The sequence below is a fragment of the Globicephala melas genome, chromosome 10 (assembly GCF_963455315.2).
Source record: "Globicephala melas chromosome 10, mGloMel1.2, whole genome shotgun sequence".
Taxonomy (NCBI): domain Eukaryota; kingdom Metazoa; phylum Chordata; class Mammalia; order Artiodactyla; family Delphinidae; genus Globicephala; species Globicephala melas.
The window spans coordinates 40,573,713-40,587,031 of NC_083323.1; the positions used below are offsets into that span (position 1 = coordinate 40,573,713).

Below are 13,319 nucleotides of genomic sequence, written 5' to 3' on the forward strand. Positions count from 1 at the left end.
ATAAATAAATAAATTTATATAAAAAATAAATTGAAACTAGAAATGTACAATGAAATCATAACAATAAATACCATCCAAAATGCCTGAGGTGATGTTTCTGGGGTCATTATCTCCTTAGCTCCTTAACAGCATTTATAGAATTAAAAAAAGCAATGAGTAGTAGCAAACATCCTTGAGTAACTTCCTGAATCAACAATTTAAAACATGAAGAGACGTTTGTGCCCTTTTCTCCCAAGGGATAGAGTACTGTTAATCCATTTCAGGTTAAAAAAAAAATTACATTTGATAAGCGATCCTCAGTTATTTATTTCTTCTGCTTTTATTACAGCAACTTTGCTCATCATTTTTAAGCATGCACTTTCAAAACACTTCAGGAAAAATATCAAAGCTTTGTAACATATATAGAGCATGATTCAGTTTCTGGCGTGTGTATGTGTATTTTATATAAACTGAAAGGATACACAAAAACTTGTTAATGGCGATTGCCTCTGGGGAGTAGAACTGGCGACTGATGAAAAATTTCCTAAAGAATTTTCATTTCATATATTTTTAAGCATTTGAACTTTCTACTATGTGCACATATTTCTCTTAAAATTGTTTCAACTTTTTCAAAGTAAGAATGTAATATTTTATAGGAGAATAAATAGCTAGTATTTATATTTATCATTTCATCCTTTTGCCAGTCTCATCAAACTCAACTGAAATTATAATTCTTTTTCCCCAGAAAGGAGAGGCATTCTAGGCATTGCAACTGATTTTCTCCAACTCAAGGAAAAAGCTTTCTGACAGGAAAAGATGAACAAAATGGAACATTAAAATAAATGGAAAATTAGAAAACAAAATTGCTTTGTCAGGAGGGAGATTTCACTGGGAAGCGTTGCCCTGCAGGGTGCCCTGGTTAAAGTACTTTTATTTCCACCTTCTGATGTGGGTTATTAGGTACAAGAGAATAAACTCTTCTCACACTGACATATAAAATGAAAAAGTATTATTAAAGTAGTCAAAATTCACAAACATGAATATTACTATTAAGCAGAACTAAAAAAATTTTTTTAAATAGGGCTTTTCAAAATTACCTGAAAACTAGACATCCTCCATTCTCAAGGGTTTAGTTTTTACTTTTCTCTTATTCTAGTTTCTTGTCTATTTTATTTCTAAAAGTGTACAGATCACACACATCTTGGGTCAAATATACTTAGTCTCTTAAAATATCCCACTTTCCAAAGAAATAGGCAAAAAGAGGCACTTTACTTCTGAGTCCATGGAGACTGGGTTCCCATTCTCAGGCCTTTCAGCAGAACTTGACTCTTTTAGTGCTGTCTGGAGGTAGGAAGCCCTATAGTTCCAAGCACAAATAAGATGGTCTTTGAAATTTTCTTCTGAATCTCAATAAATGGAGTCCAACTGATTCCAGACAGACTTTTAGGATGAGATCTCAACTACAGAGCTACTGATCCATCACCAGCTCCTTCCGTGACCAGCACAACTCTTTCATCGTACCTGTCTCCAGTCCACAGGTACTCCTCCCATATCACATTGCATGCCAAAGAAGAACATAGCCAGAATTTTCAAAGAGAGGACTGATGGGACTTGACAATGATTAGATGAGGAGAATGAAATGGAGAATTCCCAGTTTTCTCTGGAATGTGACTGGGGAAATCTGCTACCAGCCTGGAAAAATCAAGGTAGAGACCTAGAAAATAGCTTTACTATGTACAAGAGGGTAAGACCTCAGCTGCTTAGCACGTTGAGCCTCAGCAAGCCAAAAGATTCTTTCTCTTATTAGCATCTTGTTATCCAACTGCACATCTAAAACAAAGCAAATATTTTTCACATAGGATATAACAGTCTGTTTCAATTACACAGAAAGCACAATACTGTCTCAACTGACACTTGTGATTAATTCTAATAAGGACTTGCTTTAGAAGGTTTTTGGCAGAATGTTTGAAGCTGACAGTTCACAAGACAAGGACTTCACTGTTTACAACAACAAATATGGAAACAATAATGATACTGTACTATCTCTCCTCGTTTCCCTGCATCTAACTGAGAAGAATGTTTGAATACCATGATATAGTATGTCCATATCTTGACATTTTTATGAATTTTATGGAAGTAATATAAATGCAGTGACACACCCATAAAACTTCTTCCTTTATTATCTAGTTGTTTGAAAGTCATTAGAAACCTGGCATCAGAAAAGCAGGGAAAATAATTTCAAATGGTTCCATTCCCTTTGCAAATCTTTTAACAGTCTCCTTTCTTACCGGATCTTTTTCTTTGCACGGCAATATTTAAATTTTAATCTGAGTTTCTCAGGGAAAAAAAAAAAAAGTTAAGGAAACACTTTCACATCATTGTGATCCAATCACCTTTGCCCAAATCACTGTGAAAGAGAACATTTGAACCAATTTTCACAAGCATTTATTCAGCTCCAATTATTTACAATACACCTCTACAAAATGCTGGGGTTAATTCCAGAGGACAGGACAAAGTTCTTGCTCTCAGAAGGTTTACACTCTGTTTAGCGAGACAATATATGCAGATGAAAACAGTTAAATGATAATGCAAAGCTGTATGGCAGTAAGAGAAGAATGGATCAGACAGTAGGATTTATTTGGGGTTGAAACGGAAGAAAGTGGAATTGCCACGGAGGTGAATACTTGATAAACACATATTCTACAAGTTGATGACTTACGTTTCATGCGTGGCACCGCCCCTCCCCCTCCCCTCACCCCTCACCCCGCCTCCAGGCAATACTGGTTTTGGCTTCCTGGCTACCGTCCCTCCCCCATCCTCAGATACTTCATTCACTCATCTATATTCTTGCAAAGTGTAAATGCTCACACAAAATCAAGTTTTTTAGAAGCCTAAAATATCTGGGACGGCTCTAGGCAAAATTGCATCTGCAAAGTTTGTTTCCTTCCATTTTCCCTTATCCAGTTATTCAGTCATTTTCCTCATTATCAAAAGAAAAATCCATTCCTTGTTGAAGGCTAAAATTCCTCATAGAGTTAAGAGGATAGGTTGGTGGAGATGGGGGTGGTAGAAGATTTTTCCTAAATTGCATCATGAAAATAAGTATACAGTATAACTTTTGCTAAGCTAAATCTTGGGTTTTAGTTAATTGTGTACAGCCAGAATTATTATTAACAGATTTAAAACTATTTGTGTAAACATGTGGGCAACTATTTTTGAACCATGACAGATATTTCAGATTAAAAAAAACTTTTAAATGTTCTCATTTCACTACACTTTATTAAATAAAATGCACAGAAGATCTGGAATTCCATTCATTAGCTGTAGTGAATATTTTTTATAACATCCTTGCATTCATTTATCTCCTGACTCCAATCATCTTTTAGGGGCAGAACATAATCCCAGCAAAGTCAATCTGCAGATTCTAGGCCTGACCACAGTCATGGGTTTAAGAATGGCATGTGACCTAAAAGAATCCAATTGGAGTGAGTTTCAGGACTGTTTCCAGCAGTTTGGGACACAAACCCTGTCTTCTGTCCTAAATCTGTGAGGGTACCTATTACAGCCTGAGGGAAGCAAGCATGAGGGTGAAGTTTGTGGTGGGAGTCTTGACTGAATTACGCCTAAATTAAGTCAGGTTCCTTTATTGTTTAAGGTATTTTTAGCAGGTTTTCCCTTTTCCTGCAACTAAATACATACTGACTCTTGAATTCAGCAAATATACATTGAGCACATGCTATGTGTTAGGTTCTAGGAGTGCAGCAAAGAAAAAGACATAAATTCTTCCCTGAAGTTGCTTACATTGTAGCAGAAAAGTTAAAAAAAAAATACAAAAACACAACTAAACTAATATAGTGTGATAATGAATTAAGGAGGTAAACAGGATGACAGAATGTTATGAAAGAAGGGGACCTAATCCAGCACTGGTTTAATAAAACCTACTTTAAAAAATTAACAAAAAGTCAGAATAAACCACATCATTATCTTATATACAGTATAACCATCCACCAGTTAACAGCTAGTCCCTTTGCATTCAATATGAATTGCCTAAATTTAAATGCCAAATACTAATACTTTCACCCAACATTGAGCCCCTTGAAGTCACCAACTCATTCTGAAACAAACTGTCATTTACTGTGTAGCGTGATGAAGACATTCCAGTGAACAAAATGCAGAGTATTAACTCCTAGGCCACTACCAGGTAACTCATTTTACCTGAGGGGTTTTTCAGAAGGAATCTCTGGGGACTTGAAAGTCAACAAACTCAGTGAGGCAAAAATTAACTGCAATTTTTAAAAGACCACGGTGGTAAAATAGTAGCTGGATGTTAAAATATATTCCTTTACAAGCGAAATGTTCCCTGTGGAATCATAGGCAATAAAGGATATGAAAGCAAGTTAAAGAGTATAAAGAACTCAAGACAAATGCTCGTATTGACATTCTTCTAGAGTGTACACTGTTACTAGAATCAGACTCAGGAAGTATGATTATTTCATGCATTTACCTCTTATTATATCTTTAATCTTAGAGGACAAAATGAACGTGTTAAAGAAGGCCCAATATAAATTAATTGCAGAAATAAAGAACTGATATCCTACTCTTTTTATGTGGGTTTGTACAAATAAAACCAGATGGTATGGTTTGGAGATTTGTTTCCTTGACTTTTTGTCATTCAGAAAGAAATATAATGAGAGTCAATTGATTAACTGAATCTTCTAGTTTAACAGCAAAGTGGGCAAGAAAACTAATATTTAAAGGTGTAAGTGCTGTCAATTTTATTTTTATAACTACCTTGTTTGGATGATTATTCCCATTTTACAGACAAGGAAAGTGAGACTCTGAGAGCTTAAATGACCTGACCGAATGAATGACTGTAAGGCATTTTGCTAGGCATGATTTTAATGTATCTCATAACCGTATTATTTAGAATTGCTATAGCTAAGAGGCATTTCTACAGCACAGAAAACTGAACTGCTTTTGAAATGATTTATCATTAGTGATGATGCAGCCCCTTCTCTCTTTTTCCTTAAGTATTGAGTCCTCAGTCCATCTTTCATAACTGAAGCTATAGCTTAATTTAGATACTAGTCTCTCAACAAATACTGAGGCAACATAAGGTCAACTCCTAAAGCAAACAACCATTTCACAGTATTCCATTTGCCTTGTTTTTTTTAAATGCACCATCTAAAATAGTTAAGTAAGTCTTTATTTAAATTTAGAGTTTAAAGGAACAAGGTTTATTTCTGTACATAGTGCAGTGTTAATTCGAGTCCAGTTTTGTGAGAAACAGTGAATAAATCCTCTTAATAAGCTACCTAAACATCCCCAAGATAGTCAGAATTTTACCAACTATGTACAAAGTTTACACCTACGTACAAAGCTTAAACCTATCTAAATAAGGTCAAAACAAACAGAAATGAACTATGGACTATATCAGCACAAACTAAACAGCCTAGGAGACACTCAAAAGGAAGGAAATGTCATCAAAGAAACAGCAACACAATCCAATCGTCAATTTGCATCTCAATTGCATTCTATAGAGCTATTTTTCCAAAATGGGACCCCACTCCCCAAAACTACTTAAGAATAATGTATGGTTTTTAGAGGGGAAAAAAAGTCATTTAAAGAGTATTTATTTGGGGCTACTCTGTACTGGGCATTGTTGTAGGTTCTTTATCAACATCTCTGTTCATAGTTTTATTAAGATTTCAGTATGTATGGTTTTAAGTATTCATCTTTCTGAGAATGCTAATCCTTTTCTCATTAGTTTTGCATTTTCATTCCAAACTAACTTTCCTAGCCAGTCTGGAACCTCAAACTTTCCAGCATTCTTGACTCACTTTCACTCTTATTCTTCTGTTGCACCCACCCTTCTGCCCTGGATAAAAAAGTATCCACTCTGCCCTAAATGTTTGCAATCAAAAGTGTTGCTAAAAATGTCATCTATGCCAACTGAAGTACGATTGATGGTTTCTGACTCCATCCGGGCCACTGGCACGGTTCTGCCCTCACCACATTTGTCCTTAGTGAGTTCCTTTTCATAATTCTTATTGCAGCCTTTTACTCTTCCTATGTTCTCTGCTCTAACCATCCCATTATACACAGTTGATAAACCAGCTTTCTAGTTCACAGAGAACATATCAAACAGGAACTCTCCCAACTTGTCTCCTCAAACATCATCTCTAAACTTATCCAGTATGGACTATTTTCTTATACCCTTCGCTCCTATCTTTCTTATGAAGGACTTCCTCCACGTACTAGACATCTCCCTACTATGCTTTAAGCAACTCCCTTCGCACTGGCTTCTTCTCTGAGACTGTAAACACATTTAAAACTTCCACATAGAAGGGAGTAAGAGAAGAAGGAAATAAGGAGGAAGGCGGGAAGAAGGAAGAATATAACTCATTAGAGATTTGTCTTCAATTCAAGGTCCTATCCGGCCTCTCTTTCCCTTCATCATAATCATCCATCCAGCTTCTGTTCATCAGCAAAAAGTCTTTGAAAGCATCATAGTCTATATTTCGTCTTCATTTGCTCAGTTTTTGTTAATCTACAGCTCAGTGGGCATTACTCCACAAGTTACGATCCTCCAGTTTCTACTAATACCAGTGTACTAAAATGCCTTTTGCTGAAATCACCGAAGAGTTCATTAATGTCATACCCCACACCTAGTTTTAGTTCTCACTTCAACTGATCTCTATTCAGCACTTGTGACTTCTCAATACTCACTCCTTCTTGGTTCCCACATACCAATGAGCATGGATTGTTGCGCTTACAGGTGAACCTAAGGGCCACCGCCTATGAGTCAGTTCTAAAGCCTATCACCTTAAAAGCTATTTCCTTAATGATAATAAGGAAGGAGATAACTGCTGAATTATTGCAAGGAATTGAGGGACATTATATTATTCAATTCTCTGAATTAAGGGCTAAGTGCTTCAATATTACTTACAGTTCCCTGTGGCACTGGTCTTTGCTTCTCATGAATAAAGTGAGCAGTAGACTGAGGCCATGTTTCAAGGCCATTGTGACTGGACTCTTAGGGAATCTGGAAGCTGTCTTCTGACAGATGGTAATCTATGCAAGGATGTTATAGACTGCTGCTACAGGAGTAGTGGAATGGGTTCCACAACTTTGAAAAAGAAGCCTAATGTCAATCTTCCCCATCTCCCCCTCTACTCTATTAACCTTTCTGACTGGCTTCGGCTCTTATCTCCTATCTACTCCTTCCAAGGTTGCTGTCCTTTAGATCCTGCTGTTAGCCTTTAATCTTCACTTACTAATGCCCTCCCCAGTTCATTTGAAAGAGCAATAAATTGCTGATGACCGTCAAATTTATCTCTGTCACTATCAAAATCCTTACTCCAAACTACCTATTGGACATAGCTATCAGATAGTCTCATAGACACTTAAAACTTTAAATATCCAAAATGGAACGCATTATCTCCCCATGTCTTCCTAAATCTGTCCTACCTCCTCCATCTCAGATCTCTATTAATGTGGTAATCAGACACTCTGTAGCTGAACTACTAATTATACCTCAGAATTCATTCTCCCTCTTTTCCTTTAACAACAGAACCCCCAAGTTTTAGCTGAGTACATGGCCATCCAGAATAAAGACTATAATTCCCAGCCTTCCTTACTCCTAAAAATGGCTACGTGACTAAGTTGTGGCAATAGAATGTGAACAGACTTCCTGATCATGCTTCTTCCTATTTGATGGACTGGTAAAGAGACCTATTCAACCATATGAATGAGGGTATCACCCTAAGGGAAGGTAGAGAACCAAGAAAATATATCTGAGTCTGCAATACCACAGAACCCCAAATTATCTCTAGACTGCTAAACCTGGATTGTTTCCCTGAAAGAGAAATTAACTTTTGCCTATTTTTTTTAATAATTGACAATTTTAAATTATACACATTTAAGACGTACTACTTGATGATTTGATATATGTATACATTGTGAAATGATCACCACAATCAAGCTAATTATCATATCTACCACCTCACAAGTACCTTTTTCTTCTTTCTTTTTTCTTAATGTAGTAATGCTTAAGATATATACTCTCTTAGCAAATTTCAAGCATAAACACAATACAGTATTGTTAACTATAGTCACATTGCTATACAGAAGTTCATCCTGCATAACTGAAACTTTGTACTCTTTGACCAGCATCTTCCCATTCTACTCTCTGATTCTATTTGTTTGTCCATTTTAGATTCCATATATAGCTGAGATCATACAGTATTTGTTTTCTGTAACTGGTTTATTTCACTTAGTATAATGTCTTCTAGGTTCATCCATGTTGTCACAAATGGCAGGATTTCCTTCTTTCTTAAGGTTTAATAATATTCCATTGTGTATATATACATATCACATTTCCTTGATCCATTCACCCACCAACTTCTGCCTTGTTTAAAACTAACAAAACATTGTAAAACAACTATACCCCAATTTTTTAAAAAAGTATTGTTAAATTGGATTTTTGGTACAGAAGCCAACCAGAATTCTAAATAATACACACCCCATCTCAAGATAGAAATTTCAAAGGCACTTCTCATCAATATATTTCATCCCCTACCTTCAATCATTTATCAAATCTTATTCATTCTATCTGAGAAAAAAATCTTAAATTCAAAACAGTACTGGCACAAAAACACACAGATCAATGGAACAGAATAAAGAGCCCAGAAATAAACCCACACACTTATAGTCAATTAATCTACAACAAAGGAGGCAAGAATATACAATGAAGAAAAGACAGTCTCTTCAATAAGTGGTTCTGGGAAAACTGGGCAGCTACATATATAACAATGAGATTAGAACACTCTCTAAGATCATATACAAAAATAAACTCAAAATGGATTAAAGACCTGAATACAACACCAGAAACCATAAAACTCCTAGAGGAAAACATAGAACACTCTTTGACATAAATTGAAGCAATACTTTTTGGATCTGTTTCCTAAAGCAAAGGAAATAAAAGCAAAAATAAACAAATGGGACCTAATTAAACTGAAAAGCTTTTGCAGAGCAAAGAAAACCACTGACAAAACAAAAAGACAACCTACTGAACAGGAGAAAATATTTGCAAATGATATGACCAATAAGGGGTTAATGTCCAACATATACAAACAGCTTATACAACTCAACGTCAAACAAACAAACAACTCAATTAAAAAATGGGCAGAAGAACTGAATAGACATTTTTCCAAAGAGGAAACGCAGATGGCCAACAGGCATATGAAAAGATGCTCAACATCATTAATCATCAGGGAAACCCAAATCAAAACCACAATGAGATATCACCTCACACCAGCCACAATGGCTGTCAGCAAAAAGAATACAAATAAAAAACGTTGGTGAGGATGTGGAGAAAAGGGAACCCTTGTGCACTGTTGGTGGGAATGTAAATTGGTGCAGCCACTGTGGAAACAGTATGGCAGTTTCTCAAAAAACTAAAAATAGAACTACCATATGACCCAGCAATTCCACTCCTGGGTATATATCCAAAAAAAACAAAAACGCTCATTCAAAAACATACATGCACCCCAATTATCATAGCAGCATTATTTAAAATTGCCAAGATATGGAAGCAACCTAAGTGTCCATCAACACACAAATGGATAAAGAAGACATGGTGTGTACATGTGTACAATGGAATACTACTCAGCCATAAAAAAGAATGAAATTTTGCCATTTGCAGCAACATGGATGGACTTGGAGGGCGTTATGCTAAGTGAAATAAGTCAGACAGAAATAGACAAATACTGTATGATATCACTTAAGGTGGAATCTAAAAAACACAACAAGCTAGTGAATATAACAAAAAAGAAACAGACTCACAGACATAGAGAACAAACTAGTGGTTACCAGTGGGGAGAAGGAAGGGGGGAGGGGAAATATAGGGGTAGGAGAATACTAGATACAAATTATTATGTAAAAAATAAGCTACAAGGATGTATTGTACAATACCAGGAATATAGCCAATATTTTATAATAACTGTAAATGGAGCATAACCTTTAAAAATTGTGCATCACTATATTGCACACCTGTAACTTACATAATATTATACATCAATTTAAAAAAATCTAAAAAAAAAAGTTTTAAAAATCTCAAATTCAATTCCTCTTCTCCAAGTGCAGGGACACTGTTTGAGCTCTAGTTACCAAAGCCTTTGGCTTAGAATTTTCTAAGTCTCATATTTGATGCTCCTTACACTATGGTCTATTCTCCAACAGCCTATAGCAAAACCTTCCTATCAAATATATCCTTTGCTATCAGTCTTCAGCATCAAATTTTCTGAAGGTTTCCCAGTATCTACCAAATACAATCCCAATCTCTTAGCTTGGTATACATCTATCTTCGGAATCCTTCTCACTTCTTATCATCCCTCACTATGCACCACATGCTCCTGTCACACAGAAGTTCCCCTTATTTTCAAAATGATCTCAGCCTTCTTATGACACTATGCCTTTGCTCTTGAAGTCTAATTGAAATACCCCCTTTCCTCTTCTTGGTCATGAAAACACCTACTTAAACCCTTAAGTCCCAGTATAAATGTCACATCATCAATGAAGACTCTTCGAAATCTTTCCATAGAAATTATTGTGTTAATTATTATATTGTGTTAATAATAATATTGTGTTAATTATTAATCTATTAACTGTGTTCTACCTATTATATGAGTTAGCTTAGACTTCTGTAACGCAGTCATAAATTGTATTTTAATTTACCTATTTGTATGTCTGACTCACTCTAGATTTCTGAAGGATAGAAATCATTTTATTATTTATCTTTGTATCTCTATCACCCTGGCATGTATTGAACAGTAGTAAATATTTTTTTAATAACTGCATAAGTCCTTCAAAAGTTTAAGCAGCTCGTCTACAGAGATTGATTTATGAATGTAAGGAAGCATCCTACCAGTATTAAAATAAATAATGGTGATAGTTCTCCCTTATATTCAGCCAGGACTCTCCCCATCAAATCCCTCTTTTTGGTTACAAAAGGAAAAGCAATAGCTGACATGGTAGCTGAGGAATCATAAAGTGCATGAGCTTTGAAGTCACAGTGCCTGGTTTCAAATCCTAACTCTGACACTTACCAGCTGTATGACCCTGGGCATGTCACTTACCCTCTGTGCTTCAGATTCCTCATCTGAAATGAAGAATCATTCCCACCTAATATGGTATTTGTGAGGAGATTATAAGTTTGAATATGTAATGAGCTGTAAATATATAAAAAATGTAAATGCACTGGGTATGAGATGAGTTTCCATATACAGCACTTAAAACAGGAACTGCCACACTAAGCACTATATTAGGGCTAGCTGTTCTCACAATCTCAAAAACAAAATGTTACAAGGAAGGCTAAAGAGGGTCCTGAGAGATGTGAGTGAACAGTAGGGATGACTAATCATTTGCTATCTTTTCTCATTATTACCAGGTAGGGATACATTTCTAAAACTGGCTAATTATTACATAAATAATTACATTTCCAAGGTTACAGGATGCCTGGAAGAAGCCTGCCGCTTTAAGGCCCAGAACATGTAAAGATACCTGTAGAGATATCTGTAAAAATACTGGAAGCCAGAGCCCAATGTCTGCTAGATTGGTCCTGAACTGGACCTTTACTCCTATCTAAGGATCATCCGTCACCAGTTGTCCTGGGATGAACCTGACTCGTCTCTCTGACCAAATTTCTGTACTTGCCTTTCCAGCTCTGCCATCCAGTGGATGCTTTTCCTTTAGCACCCAATTCATATACTCATGCCCTGATTTATGATGTGTTTTTATCCCCTTCTGAGATAATGCACTTGCCAGTTAGGTTTCTGCTAAGTTCTCGTCTCTGATATGTAGACCATATCTACATTGTGGCTTTATCCTGTAGTGCAAAGAGTCCATACCCTACTGTCTTCCCGATTCCTACATCAGAGGCTGAGTATGAAGCTTGGGAAAGACCTGAAAGTGGAAAGATGGGTTGGAGAGAACAGTCAGGAGGGTAGATGGATCTGTGTTGGAAACTTCAGTAAAAGAGAGAGCTAAGATGTACTGGGCAGTGGTCAGTACTAGATCACAGACGTAAACCCAGTATATCAGTAATAATATATAGAAAAAAGATGAAAGAAGTGAACACCAAAGGTCTGCTTCACCAATTCTGCCTAGAGCTGGCCTAGGTACTAAATATTTAAGTACAAACATCAAAACTCTAGTTTTGCTTTCCCTGGGGTAAACTTACACTTAATGTTGCATTACTTTGACCGCATGCATTACACATTTGCTTAAGCATCAGTGTTTCTAAATATATTCTGACAGCAAGTACAGCTACAAAGCGGAAGAAAATCTGTGATGTTGTGTAGTTTTTCAAAGATCTGACAGTCTTCTTTAATAATTAAAAAGCTGCTATACTGGCCTAATGGCAAAATATTTCTGCAAATTGACTTTCCATTCATAGTGTGAGAAGATTGGACTAAAAACTGGATAATCGTTAATGTGTCTTCCTGCTCTATATTTCTTGGGTTTGTTTGTGTTTAGCTTATAAACTGGAAACTAACCAGATTAAAATTTTACAATCTCTCAACTGTAAATCACAGCATTTTATTAGAGAAGGAAACTTGATGTGAATCTTCTTTTAATAACACTAATATGTTTAAAGAAATCAGAAAACCTGAGGAAATACTAGGACTTCGTAAATTACAATCGTCAAGAAGACTATGATAACTGATGATAAAAAACAAGGGTTTGAAAATACTTGAATAAATATTTATCACTATTAGCAAAAAGTTAAATATTCTATCTTGAAATGGTTTTCTACAGAATTTTATCTTTGACTAGTGAGAAATTTATGGTATGCAAATTATATTTTAACAAATGGACTCAGCATTATCCTTATAAGTCACATTATTGGTAAGTACACCAGATAAATAATCATAGAATAGAACATTCAAAAGTCATGCTTAAATCCTACTTCTGGGTATACCTCCAAGAAAACTGAAATTAGGATCTGGAAGAGATATCTGCACTCCATGTTCACTGTCGCATCATTCACAACAGGCAAGATATGGAAACAACCTAAATGTCCATTGATGGATGAATGGATAAAGACAATATGGTAAAGAATACTGTTCAGCTCTTTTTTTAAAAAGGGAAATCCTGCCATATGCAACAACATGGATAAAATTTGAGCATTCACAGAAAGACAAATACTGCCTAATTTCACTTGTATGAGGCATCTAAAATAATTAAACTCAGAAGCAGAAAGCAGAGTAATGATCGCCTGGGGCTCAGGGGTGGAAGTTATTCAATGGGTATAAAGTTTCAATTGTACAAGATGAATA

The 13,319-nt window shown here is 35.8% G+C and overlaps 1 protein-coding gene across 5 annotated transcripts in view; it reads right to left on the reverse strand.

The window, feature by feature from the left end:
• Positions 1-13,319, reverse strand: part of NAV3 (neuron navigator 3) — an 835,795-nt gene that overhangs the window by 552,486 nt on the left and 269,990 nt on the right. The gene's annotated exons all lie outside the window — the stretch shown is intronic.